A 14,597-nucleotide genomic window follows, 5' to 3' on the forward strand; every position below is an offset into this window, starting at 1 on the left:
GTCAGCGATCATGCTCCTGTATCTTTAACACTAATGCACAAGAATAATACTATGCCAAGTAAAAACTGGAGATTTAATACATCACTGCTTAAAGATGAAGACTTTATTAAATATTTTAAAAAAGAGTGGACTTCATATTTAGACTTTAATGACACTCCCGGAACATCAGCTTCTGTTTTATGGGAAGCAGGGAAAGCTGTGATGAGAGGTAAAATAATTTCTTTCTCATCACATAAAAAGAAAAAAGAAAACAAAAATATTCAGGAATTAGAAAAAAACATCAAATCACTAGAAGAAGCCTACGCGTCCCACCAAGATCAGGAAACATTGAACAAAATACGCAAAACAAAACTAGAATTAAATGAGATAATTGATAGAAAAACAAAATTCTTAGTACAAAGACTACGCTTATGGGTGGCTGTAGCTCAGGTGGTAGAGCAGGTCATCTACTGATCAGAAGGTTGGTGGTTCGATCCCTGGCTTCCCCAGTCTGCATGCCAAATATCCTTGGGCAAGATACTAACCCCAAATTGCTCTCCGATGCATCCATCGGAGTATGAATGTGTGTGTGAATGTTACCCTAGAAAGCACTTAGAAAAATGTGCTTGTGCGAATGGGTGTGAATGGGTGAATGTACAAGTTGTGTACAGCGCTTTGAGTGCTCAGAAAGAGTAGAAAAGCGCTATATAAGAACCAGTCCATTTACCATTTACAAAATTATGAACATAGTAATAAATCCGGTCAATTTCTAGCAAACCAGCTAAAAATAAATAAAGAAAAAACAACTATATGTGCTGTTCAAGATTCATCTGGGAACACAATATATGAACCGAAACAAATAAACAACATTTTCAGGGATTTCTATAAAACGTTGTATTCACCACAAATAAACCCATCTAAAAAGGAAATTGATCAATTTTTAGACAACATAACTCTCCCAAAATTATTAGACTCTCAAGCAATGGCACTGGATTCGCCACTGACATCAGGTGAACTCCAGGAAGCCCTGATAAGTATGTCCAATAATAAGGCTCCAGGTCCAGATGGCTTTCCTGCAGAATTCTACAAAGAATTCTGGACAATTCTAGCACCAGTTTTTTACAGAACGTTGTTAGAAATCAAAGAAAAGGGCAGACTTCCATCAAATATGAATTCTGCAAACATTAATCTCCTGCTAAAACCAGGCAAAGACCCTATATATCCCTCAAGCTATCGTCCAATATCCCTTATTAATGTAGACCTCAAAATAATCTGCAAAGCTCTCTCGAAGAGACTAGAGAAAATAACCCCCCTCTTAATTCATCCTGACCAAACTGGTTTCATAAAAGGTAGGCACTCATCAACAAATACACGTAGATTACTTAATTTGATAGACTACTCATACAGTAAAAACCTTGAAACTACAATATTTTCCTTAGATGCAGAAAAAGCGTTTGACAGAGTTAACTGGAAATTTCTATTTGCAACTTTACACAAATTTGGTTTTGGATCTTCTTTCATCAACTGGTTAAAAATATTATATAATTCCCCAACAGCTTGTGTCAGAACAAATGACCAGACATCCTCCAGCTTATGTCTCCTGAGGGGCACCAGGCAGGGATGCCCACTCTCCCCTTCACTGTTTGCAATTTTTATCGAACCACTAGCAGCAGCAATTAGACAGAATTCAGCAATTAAGGGCATAAAATGCAAGAACGTGGAACATAAAATCAGCCTTTATGCTGATGATGTGTTACTCTTTCTCCAAAATTCACAAACCAATATCTCTGGGTGATTGAATTGATAAACTCTTTTGCAAGAATATCAGATTACTCAATTAACTGGTCAAAATCTACAGTCCTTCCTATTAATTGCTGCTTCCATAATTCCTCTTCTACTCCACTGCAATCGGGAAATATAAAATATTTAGGTATTAATATTTCTCCCAAGCTTGCAGATCTAACTAAATTAAACCATACCCCACTTTTAAAGAAAGTAGAAGGTGATCTGGCTAGATGGAAATGTCTACCCATATCACTCATGGGAAGGGTTGCTGCTATAAAAATGATGGTATTACCAAAAATAAATTATTTATTCTCAATGATCCCAACTAAACCGCCGCAAGATTGGTTCAGATCTCTAGATTCATATATGTCCAAATTCCTTTGGAAAAATAAGCCCCCACGTATAAGCTTAAAAACATTACAAAAGACCAAGGATAAAGGAGGATTAGAACTACCTAACTTTCAGCACTACTTCTTAGCCAACAGGCTTCAGTTTATCTCAGGATGGCTAAAACATACCCTTTTAGATGAACCTTGGCTAGATGTAGAACAAGCACTTTGCAATAATCTAGAGATTTCAGATCTACCATTTATCAGCTCAAACATCCAACGACATGAATGCTTCAAAAGCATCAACATCAGCTCTTCTCTGACAGCATGGTGGGAGTTTCTGAAGTTGACAGAGTCTTCATTAATCCCATGCAAACGTACACCTATCTGGAACAACCCTGACATATTACAAAACAATAATATGATAAACTTTTCAGATTGGAATGGTAAAGGAATCAAATATGTAGAACATATACTAGAAGGAACAGAATTTATTTCATTTGACAGACTAGTTACACAATATGGGATCAACAAGAAAAGATTTTTAGAATATCAACAAATTAAATCCATAATAAAAAAGAAATTTAAACCGGGTCAAGTTGAACTACAAACACCACCAAGTGTGGTTCAATTTTTTACTCTTAAAACCCCCAAATTACTATCCAAAATATACAGAATGCTTTCTAAAACAGATGAATCAATATCACTTCCTATTGCAAAATGGGAAGCGGATTTATCAGTTAACTTAGACCAAAACTTCTGGTCTCAGATTTGCTTAAAAACCTTTCATCTAATCAGAAATCCCAGTCTTCAATTAATTCAATACAAAATACTACATAGAGTGCACTATACAGGTCATCGGATGTTCAAGATGGGCTTTGCATCTACCAACAACTGCTCACACTGCCAAACCAATTCACCGGACAATTATATCCATGCTCTTTGGTTCTGTCCACCAGTTCAGAAGTTTTGGCGCGAGATATGTGAAGACTTATCAAAGTGTCTGAAATGTAACATTCCAACTTCCCCCTTAGTGTATTTGTTGGGCAGCTTAGATAATGTCACTTCAGAAAATAATATAGCCCATATGGTTTTCACTGCCCTATGCATAGCCAAGAAAACAGTCCTCATGAACTGGAAAAATAAAAACAATCTTAATTCTAACCAATATAGAAATTATCTATTAGATTACATTAGTCTTGATACAGCCTCTGCCACCACATCAGATCAATCGCTCTGGGCTCCTCTGATCAGCTCCATCACCTAGTGGGGGTGGGGGGTCATATTTTGGTCTCGCCTTCACTGTTGTGATTGGTGTGGGGGTAGGGTCAGGCTTAGGGCGTCGGGGGGTTCCCCGGGAGCATCTTCCTTGGGGGGCTCAACCCGGGGTAGCGGTCATGGCCAATTAGGGGCTCTGTTGGCTCTTAGGTGACGGTTTCCTCGTGGCTACGTGCAGCAGGGCTAGGGGAGGGTCTGTGCTGACGGACGGGGGTTACTGACCTGGTAGCCTGGCTGCCCCTGGGTGGGTCCGGGACGGGCGTGAGGTTCTGGGGGCGCTCCGGCTCTGGCCTGGGGCCCTGGCCGGGCCTCGGGGGCCTGGGTCCTGGTTGGTGTGTTGCCGGGGTTGTGGGCCGGTGGGTATATGGGGGCCCACCACTGGCGCAGGGTGCCGCCGGTGCGCCGAGCCACCTGGGGGGCTCTTCAACTGGTGTGGGGGGGGGGGGGGGGGTTGTCACATCTTGCAGGAGCTTTCCTCTCTCAGGAACTCTCTCTGCAAGAGGGGGAGATACAGGAGAGGTGGAGGAAGATCTCAGCCTGGGCGTCTATTGTCTTATGTAGTCTGGAAGATGAGTGGATGATGGGGTGGGTGCAGTTTTCTCTGTGGTGGGGTTGGGTGGACTGCCCCAGGCTCTGTGGGGCCGGGCGGCGCCGCTGCACTGGGCCCCAGTTCGGATGGGCCTGGGCCCCCCTTCCCTGGCGGGTCGCGGAGTATGGGGGTGCCTACTGGGGTCAGCGGGGGAGCTGGCCCCAGGGAGGGGTCACTTGCCCCTCCCTTCCTTCCCTCCCCATCTCCAGCTGCCTCCCTCTTCCCGCTCCACCACAACCACCCACACATGCAGGGCCTTGGAGTAGGGGTGTGTCACCAGGGTGCAGAGGAGGTAACCCCCCCCTCTGTCCCCTTCTGGCTGCCTCTGCCTCAATTTTATCCCGCAACTTAGACATTCACATTACTCACACTCTCATTACACATACATATAGGATCTTGGGGGTGGGCACGCTACATGGAATCCCAATTACCATCAGGGTGTACACCTCACCCCTGGCGTCGTTGCCCACCTCTCAATTTTAAATACACGTAGACATTGAGGGCTAGCAGGAGGGACTATGCGCTTACCTGCTGCTCTCTGGCAGGTAGCTCCATGCCCTTCTGGGTTTTAAATGCACCTTAGAACACACATACATCAACACTACAATGAGCGGGTAGAGGGAGGTTAGGAGTCTTCTCTCACCCTCGTTCTCTGCGGTCTGCTGGAGCAGGGGGGCTAGGAGGAGGAGTTGGCCATCCGACTGGGGTCCGGAATGTGGGGCCTCCCTGCTGCTGCGGAGTCGGGGCGGTCTGCTTCTCCCCACCGCAGGGAAAAGGGTAACACAACCTGGGTCTGGGTGCGGTTCCCCCCTCCAGGGGCAAGGGTACCTAGACCCGGTTCGTAGATACGCTTGGGGAGTGTGTTTGTGTGTACAGCGTCTCTTTATGTCTGTCTCCACGTTGGTTGAGTGTGGAGTAAGTGCATATGAGAGCATGAGGGTGGGAATGGATGTTTGTATCTGTGTGTGCCTGTATGTCTGTGTCCATATGTCAGGTTGGGTATCAGACGCCACCTCTCTGAGGACAGCTCAGGCCCTCCAAAGTTTGGAGGCCTATCTCCCCCCAACACTTCCCCTGCCGGGGGCGGACTCCCTCAGACATCGGTGCGTTGGTGGTTCTTTGTGTCCGGGGGTGGGCGTCCGGGTACACACCGGCTCACTCCTTGGCGGCTGCTTATCGGGGCCTGGAGCCTGGGGCTCGCTTGGGCCACTTCGGAGGTGGGGTGCCCCCGGCCTCTCGGCCTGGGGCTCGGTCACTCAGGCACAGCTGGCTGCCGGCGGAGCTCACGGGCACGTCACTGCAACCCCCCCTGGCTTCTGCTCCGTGGCTGCTGGGTGACCCCTCATCTGGGACTCTCCTCAGCTCTTTCTGGGACAGTGGCACGGCTGCCCCTCTGTTGGTCTTCCTTGGTCTCTTGTGTTCTGAGGGCCTCTGGATGTCTGGAGTTTTGATCTCCTCCATACCTGCTTCATGCCCTGGAGGACGGGGCGGTGGCCCCCCACACCCTCTAGCAGATCATTACATGAGGGAACCTTTTAAGAAAACAAGCGCGTCCATGCTCACAGGTGTACACACGGGTGATCACACACACAAACTACACCCTTTTTGGCTCCTACCTCAATGCACACTGTGCTGTCGATCTTACGTGCTGCACAATAATGTTTAATATTTAGTATTTACTGTCATATTCCCATATATCATTGTGATGTTGTTTATTGTATTACTCTCGTTTTCTTCTGCTTGTTTTCTTTTTTCTTTCTCAACAGGTGATCCAGGTGATCGATATATGTATTTTTTTTTCTGCTTATTCTGTTGGTTTTTGTTTTTTGCCCTTCTCCCCCGTCCCTCTTCTCAACTGTTTTTCTTTCCCTCTTTCTTTCTCCCTTTTCTTTCCCCCAGTCAAGTCTGTCCCGTATTCAGCAAGTGAAAATAAAATAAAGAATAAAAGGTGAATCAAATGGACCATTACGGCAAAGCTGGGATGGTCAATTTGGTAAAGAAAATCCGTTGGGCATCTTTCTTCGCCTTTAGACAATAATTCTGATGGCAAAAGAGCCAAACGGGACAGGCAAAAAAAACCAAACAAAAAAACAAACAAAAAAAAAACAAATGAAACAAAAACATTGGAGTTCATTTTAAACACCCTGTATTGTTTTTCTTTAGATTTTTTTTTTTTTGTTATTGCTCATTAATAAGACAAAAGTATTTCTTATCCGATTAATCAACGGTATATTCGATAGAATTATAAACTATAGCTGCAGCGTTTGTTGAGTTTGAGCATAACTGTCCTTTAACCTCGGGACAAATGTAGTGTGGGTGCAGGTAACATTTAGGATTTCAATGAATCATGGACGAAGAAGCACATTACCAGCAAAAGTAAAAAGAAAAGTAAATAAAAACTTAACTGGTAAAAACAAGAGCTCCAACAGCTTTATTTCGCTTAATTTCCGGTGTGTGTTGGGGGCAACAACAAAGGACACAAAGATGCGCTACCGTAAAGCTTACTGAAAAGGCGCGAGAAATTTAAGCGTCGGATAAGAGGCGGCTGACTTCACCGTGGCACACGAAAGACGGGGGAGGGGGGGCTCTACTGGTAACATGGCGCTTCTTATAAATACAGCGCAATCCATTCAGACACTTTATCAGGTGACAATGATAAAAGGGTGATTAAACATTTATAACAGAATATGCGCACAAAGAAGGATGAAATAAAAATCTTAATTTAATTTACTATTATAACGCTGAGTGTACTCTCAGTGTTGCTGTTTATTTCTAATATGGCAGCTGCGCATTAGAGCTCCGAAACTTTAAATATTAAAACATCAAGAGTTACTTTCGCGTAGATGCTTCGGTTTGTCAGCAGATCATATCAAATTATCACTGAAAAATATGAAATTAATTATCAGTTGAGTCAATAACATCGACCAAATTGATTTTTATTTATTGAACTGAAATCCTTGAATGCATTCTGTGATTGTATCTGCAAATCCAACAGTGTGAAACAATTCATTCCAATCAATTTAAAACTGCAACTCTGAACATACCCTGCTCCTGACCAACGCAGTAGAGTGCGTTACATAGAGTGCATGCTTTATGGGAGCGGTTTTCTTAAGAGAAAACAAATTCTCCTTGACCCGTTAAATCGTCTAAACGTCAATGACTCGACACGCGTCTTACTAAGATTACGTCTTCGCTTCTACAAAGATTCGCATAATGTGAGGAATCTGCGACTAGAAAAATATGGATTATTTTTACACGGAGTGAAATGTTGAAAAACGCCACCAGAAAACCAGTTAAGATGGAAAACCGAGGACTTTTTCCATGCGTTGATAACTTCTGACTTGAAACTTGCATCTTTCTTCTTGTGACAGAGTGACTGTGCACCTAGGCAATAATAACCTTTAGAACCTAAGGCAGTAGTTCTTTTTCACAAAACACAAAACTATTTGAAATTGTTTTGAAAAAGTTTTGAAACTTTTTTTTTTTAAACTTTGACCCGAAAGCATTTTTTTTTAAAAGGCAATAATGAAAACTGAAATAGAAACCAATGATGTGACATTAGGAATGAACTGACGGACAAACTCATGAAGAACAGGATGGTTAAAATCCACCTGTCAAATATGAAAATATGGCACTCGAGACCCCAAATGAAGAATCGTGCGCAATAGAAGCTTACCTGTGTGGACAGGTAGTTGTATCCGGGCAGGTTGATAACAGCTCTTTTTCCTTGTAGTAGTGTTTACCAGTGTTGGGACTAACGCGTTATTAAGTAACGCGTTACAGTAACTACGTTACTATTGTGGTAATGAGCACGGTAACTAGTTATTATGCCAAAATCAGGAACGCGTTAGTCGTTACTAGGATTTAGATAGGGTCGTTACTCGTTACTTCGTGTGGTGGCTATCGCGGAGCTTCCACAGATTCTGTAACATTAGCAAGTGGTGGAGGCAGCAGGTGGATGAGGGAAAGGGGACGTAGAAGGAAAAGAGACCCGAGGCGGCCGCCGGTCCAAGTGTGAACTGAACTTCAGGTAAGAAGTTATGACCTGCAGTCTATCTTGGTCAGATATAAACCAAGTTTAGGTAGAGTTTATTTTCGTTGTGCTGACTTTTTCCGTACTGCGTACTAGCTAGCATGACGGAGTTTCTATACAGCTGGGTGGGTGCTATGAAGTTAATGATGTTGAACTTTATTTTGTTCATAAGTTATTAGAGTTGCCAATCGTCCCGTCTGGTATTCAGAGAAAATATTACGTGTTTCTTATTGAGGTGAAAAGGAACAGTTTGTCCCGTAATTCAGCTACAATGAAAAAGACACAAAGCTGGAGTTATTCTGTGTTTGCTGCACAGCTGCCTCTTCTTCTTTCATTCTCCCCCTCCCTCTCCCGTTTCTACTTCAATCATGAAAACTGATCAATGATCAGCTGATCGGCTCTCTTGTTTGTTTATCGCCCACTTTGCGCCAGAAAGAGGAAACCAGCCGATGTCACGCTAAACAACAGCAGCACGTTTAAGCTTGATCAGCTGTTGTTAGAATTTATTTAATATTAATTTCTAGTATCAGCTGATGTTTGCTGGAGCCACAGCTGCAAAAAAGCTGCTGGTCATGATGTCGGTTTGGTTATCTGGTGAGAGGGAAACATGAAGATGAAACCAGGAGATGTCCTTACTGAATCATCAGAGCTGAGCAGGTGATGGAGAAACAGGTTTACCTTTTAGGTGACATGGATGAGTTGAAGTTATGAACTGTTTCTGAGAGACAAATAACACCAGGATCCTTTTTTAGGTAGCTGACAGCTGGTAATTGTGCAGGTGCGGATCTAGCAAAGTTTTGCCAGGGGGGCCAGGTAGGGCATTAACAAGGAGAGGGGGGCACAAAGAAATACTTTTCTTTCTTATTCTCATTTAAAATGTCTAGCTTTTAAAAAATAATTATCTGAATCTTGCGAACAAACGATTCATAGATTGATGCAAATATACCATCAAAACAGTGTACATCACTGTCACAACAGTGTTTGTTTTCATTCAAAGGCTTTATGATTTTTCCTATAATGGCGGGCCAGTCTCTAGTCAAAATGCCCGAGCCGATTTTTTGTCCCAGTCCAGCCCTGTATGCAGCTCATCTGCAGTCTGGTGTTACCTACATCTTCCTATTCAGAAGGCAGAATTTCCGAGTTCTGAGTACAATCAAAGCACCACGACTGCAGTTTTTGTGTTGGATGTAAAAGGCGCACATGATGCTGTGATGTAGGCTAGAATCATGGCAGCAGTCAATGATGGTCCGGGTGTGGGATTTCTCTCGTGGAAATATGCACATTATCTTTTCCTTTCTATTGGTAGGTGGCACAGTGCACTTGTGGCAAGTAAGCAAGCTAGAAGACTGGCAAAGTTGTGGAAGCAACACATTAACAAGAGAATTCTGAGTAAAACCAAAGTTACTTTCCCTAGTAACTAGTTACTTTGAAAGTAACGAGTAACTTGAAGTAACTGAGTTACTTTTGATAGAAGTAACTAGTAATGTAACTAAGTTACTATTTTAAAGTAACTTACCCAACACTGGTGTTTACAGACCCCATTGCAGAAACAAGTCACTGCTGTCGGATACGTCACATTTCCTTGTTCTTCTTCTTCTTCCAGTTTAACGGCAGCTTGCATCCATCGAAGTTGCATTATTGCCACCCTCTGCTGTTACTTAGACTGCACTTAGCTCTTTAAATCCTCTTCAACAATCCCGTTCTTCTCAGAAACCGAAGAACCGCTCCTTTCCTTTCATGACATCCTAGCCAGTCAACCACCTTTTCAAACCTGAGTTCCCCCCTAATTCCCAATTCTACCCTCATCATTCTCCTATGGTTATCATACCTTCTGCAGTTAATAAATACATGCTCAATTGTTTCCATAACACCACACCAATTACATTACACAGCCCCGTTAAATGTTTCCCCATCCTAAAAAGCGTGCCATTCAGGAAACAATGCCCTGTTCTTATTCTACACATAACAATCTCCTCCCGCCTATTCATTCCCTTATTTCTTTTAACTTCTACTGTATTTTGCACCCTATACAATTGGGTGGGCGGAGCTATCTGTAGCTTGTTTGTTTTCTTTTTGTTTACTTGAGAATAGCTTCTGCGAGTTTCATTTTTACTTTGCAATAGCTCTGAAGTGCTAAAAATCTTACTTAAAATAATTGAGCTTACTCTTCCACGTTATTCGGTAATTTACTGTGCATACCTTTCATTAATCAGCACAAATAAGGTTGTATAGTTGGCTTACAGATCATAGAAATAGTTCAAAAGAAATTTGAAGAAATACTGATTAAACAGCATTTATAACACACAACATCGAACTGAAGGCAGTATGGTGTAAGTAGATCTGCTTCTGTTGAAGGTGAAGGCACATTAAGAAAATCCTCATAGACCCGTGCTTCTTTCTTCACTCTGCAGACCAACAGGACATTTCCAGCTTCCACACACTCGGACACACATCTTGCTAAAATAGAAAAGTTATTATGAGAACAAATCAAATAAAAACACACTACAGCATCAAACAGTGTTTGAAAGAATATTTTATTTGTTGTCTCATGGGTACGACCATTCTGAGCAAGGAGTGTCTGTGTCTAACAGACACTACATATAAGATCTTATATGTAAAAAAATTTTTTGCAGCCAACATGAAAATGGTGAATAAAGTTTTGTCTATGACTTTATTACTGATGCTCATCAGTAAAACTCTCAGGCAGACCCACTATTTTCAACATCAACACATTCCATTTGTTTTGCAGTTTTACAGCAGAACCGTGCTGGAAAAATAGCTGCACAGTTGATGAATGACCTCTTTTTAGTTTCAAAGAGACATGAGGGATACTTCCCAAAGTCTGACCTACATCGATCCATCCGCTCAGTGTCCATGGTTACCATATTTGCTGCAGAAGCTGCTGTGAATTAAACAGCTGACACTGCGATAATTAACGGGAGATATGAGTGTTTTTATTTTTAATGATAAAAGAATTTTGTGACTTGGTTAACTGAAGTTAACTTATAGTTAGGAGTGTCAAAGATAACTCTCATGTGATCTGTGTCCTTGGAAATCTGGACTGGTGTGGACTGTTAAGAACTGCACACAATTATACTAAAATAAATAGGCTATTACTGAAATACACATGCTATATTATGAACTATGATATAAATATGGTGGTATTTACATTATTTACACTTCTTCCTTCAATTATTATTTAATAAAGCAGGCAAGGAGTGATTAAATATTATCATGCGCATCTTTTGTTCAGAACCAGTTTTCTTCAGTTAGCCCCCCCGGCAGAGTTTTACAACCAGTTAAAACTGGTGGGGAGAAGCTGCTTGTTTTGCAGGCCCTGAGCTAAGAGGTGGCCATGATGGATATCAAGCACTGGTTATGGTCTTTAAGCTGCCCTGCACATCTTATACTGATATGTCTGCAGGTTTCTAAGTAATTAATCAATCAATAAGACACTAAAGCATCTATTAATCCCAAATAAAAATCAAACCCAACTTAGGGTGTAGGCCACAGCTGCACCTTATAACCAACCTCTGATTAGAGAGCTAGGGGAAAGTTGAATGTTCGTGCTGCGTTCACAGACACCATGCAGAAACAGAACATCTACAAAATCTAACACACTACACATGCACTGGTAACATCATCCCCAAACTTCAGTATTATAACTTCCCACAGTATCAACAAATAATTTTTAGTCATGGGAGAAAAAAAAGTACACTCATGTCAGAAAGGGTCATGTAGCAGGTAGTAGAGCATGTTTTTGATCTGATAAATTTTTACAACTGGCAACCTTCCTGACATAACCCCAAAGGCAATTTGTGCCTCCAGCTAGAAATGAACTAGCCTTCAGCTCGCTAAGTGCATGTGTAAACCACTACATTATGGAGCCATCAGTTATAAAATTTCAATCCATTTCAATCCATTTTCTTCTGCTTTTCTGTGGCCACGTCACGAGGGCCAACCCCCCCCCCAAGCAGAAAATTCCAGAACGTCCTCTCCCGAGCCAGCTCCTACAGCTTATTTGGGGTAACACAGAGAGGTTCCCAGGCCAGCTGAGAGATATAGTCTGTCCAGCCTGTCCTGGTTTTACCCTGGGGGCTCCTTCCAGTAAAACATGCCTGGAAGCATGCCTTCCACCTCCCACACCTCCAGTCTCACAAACGGCTTTCTCTGCTGGGCTATTCAGACAGTCAGCACTGTCCCCCCACACCCCATCCCTGCCTGTCCACCTCACCAATCTGAGCCACAGCCTGAGTAACCCTCAACAATCAGGCCACTCAGAGATGGACTCTATTCAGACCAAGTCTTTTCTTTGCACTACTTCCGAGCACTTTGCGACTATTTTGTTCTCTAGTGAGTGCCTGTCTCTTATTCTTGTATATATTTCTCCTGTTTGCTATTTATTCCTGCTGTCTATATCTATATTTTTTTCTGGCACGGTTGGTGTGGAGAACACACAATTTTGTTGAACATGTACAATGACATTAAAGAGCTATTCTATTCTATTGTATATTTTTTAAATTGCCAGAAGGCTTAATAAATGCTTAGTTTACAAACAATTAGAATTTTTTGGCAATTATTTCATGGCTCAGACTTTAAAGGGTTAAATATTGACAACTAAACAACCGTAAAAGCACTCATGTCAGAGACAAGTTTGTTGAACAAAACCTGGCAGTGAGTTTCAGTTTACCCCAGCAACTGAAAAGTGAAAACAGTCCTCAGAGCTTTGCTGTTGCAGCAGTCAGGCAGAAGATAGTTTTGTGTCACCAGATCTTAAAATCTGGGTTGCAAAAACCTTAACTTACCTTTTCTGTGTTCAGATCTGCAGTTCTACTCGGTAAACAAAGCTTGGAGTGATGTATTGCAGCACTGTCAGAAAGAGAATTTCTCCTTGGTTGAAATCTGCAATGACACAGTGGGTGTTGAAGCTAAAAATCTGCTGCCAAAAAAACAGACTCACACACAGGGGTGTGGGTCGGCCTGGAACGATCCATTTCTGACAGCAGTCCTAAATCGAAATGGATTTCAGGGTCAAACATTTTATATTCTCAGTGCAACAACAGTGAACTTCTTAAACAACCTCTGTGGAAAGACCATCTCAGTTAATGAGACAAAAGAAATCAACTGACTGGATGCAGACTGCCATGAAAAACGGCCATTCTTCTGTCAAAGTGGCTGTTTCGCTTAACATTAGGTCAGCATGTTTCTTTCTCCAGTTGCCAGGTCTGAACAACAAGCCTTGCTCTACTGAAGCACCTATGCTGATGCAAGTGTATGTACTGAAGCTGTTTTTCAGTTTCAAAGCAGAAACTTGTAACTTCATGTTCACTTTATGTTCCTAACAAAGAATGTATCCAAACTAAAAACTCTGTTATTCGTTTTCATCATTTCAAATTCACATTTGTGTTTTCAGTGCTTTGCATTCACATCAGAGATGACAAAAGCAGTAATTGCTAATAAATCAGTTAAGAACAGGACTACTTCTCCCTTGTCACAGTGAGATGAGATTCCTGAGGAAACAGATGAATGACCCGACAAACCTAGTGTGTTTATACTCTCTTTAGGCTACTGTTCTGTTCCCCAGGAAAACTATTTTGGATGTCATTATTTTGAATACTTTGCATTATTGTAGAGTTATTACCTTAAATGACAAAGCACCTTAAGGCAACTGATGTTGTGATTTGGCTCTATGTAATTAAATTGAACTGAAAATTGAATTTGTGACAGATGTCATGATCCTGGGTTAGTTCTTCAAGATCTGGTTGTGTTATTTAATTATCAAATTAAATTTTCTCCACACTTCACGCATTCTTTAGCAGATTTAGTTTTGTTCCTAACTGACTTAAAGTTTAAATCTGGTGTGTTCACCTCTGTTGTGAACTTCACTCAAAGTTTATATTAACAAAACCAAACTGATGCAGATCTCCTTAGAAGAATACAAAGTCACAAGACAAAATGAAAGCAGACTGTTCAAAGTGAAAGTAGAGCAGCTAAAAGCCATTAAACACCAACGATGTTGGGCCTGTTGCAAAATTTGAATGCACATGCGATGAAGTCACAGGTCTTGTTGAAGCATTAAACATAAATTATTGTTTGCTTGAATATCAGCCTAGCTCTATTTATCATTTTTGAGTCTTTTTTTGTCCACTTTTTGTGCTACTTTTTGAAGAAACAATCAGATTACTTATTATTGTTTAGAGTAAATGTATTTGTTTGTTACTCAAGTAACCAAACATCCATCTAACAGTTCAGGAGAGGCAAGCTTCAGCAGGTTCTCAGGTAGCTGTTTACAAAATGTTCTATCCTATCCAAAAAATTCTTTGCAGTTTTACATCGAGAAAAATTTATTGTACTACGTACCATAAACCCACCATTATTAATCTACGATCTTCCAACTGGATCTTTCTGTTTTAAATTCAGAGTATTTATGTATTTAGTCATACTTTGAGAATCACCCTGTTGTGTTACTGGGCAGAAAAGCGTAAGGTGTGAGAGACTACAGCATTACACAAGCAGCAATTTTGGCCACATCACTAGATTTAATAAATCTACTGATGTCCTGTATACCTTTAGTTGAATCCTAAACTTAACTAATTCACAAGTA

General features: G+C 41.6%; 1 pseudogene across 1 annotated transcript in view; it reads right to left on the bottom strand.

The window, feature by feature from the left end:
* The window catches only part of LOC146504308 (von Willebrand factor A domain-containing protein 5A-like), an 87,835-nt pseudogene that overhangs the window by 22,588 nt on the left and 50,650 nt on the right, over positions 1-14,597 (bottom strand). The gene's annotated exons all lie outside the window — the stretch shown is intronic.

Source organism: Neolamprologus multifasciatus, chromosome 14, assembly GCF_963576455.1.
Source record: "Neolamprologus multifasciatus chromosome 14, fNeoMul1.2, whole genome shotgun sequence".
Classification (NCBI taxonomy): Eukaryota; Metazoa; Chordata; class Actinopteri; order Cichliformes; family Cichlidae; genus Neolamprologus; species Neolamprologus multifasciatus.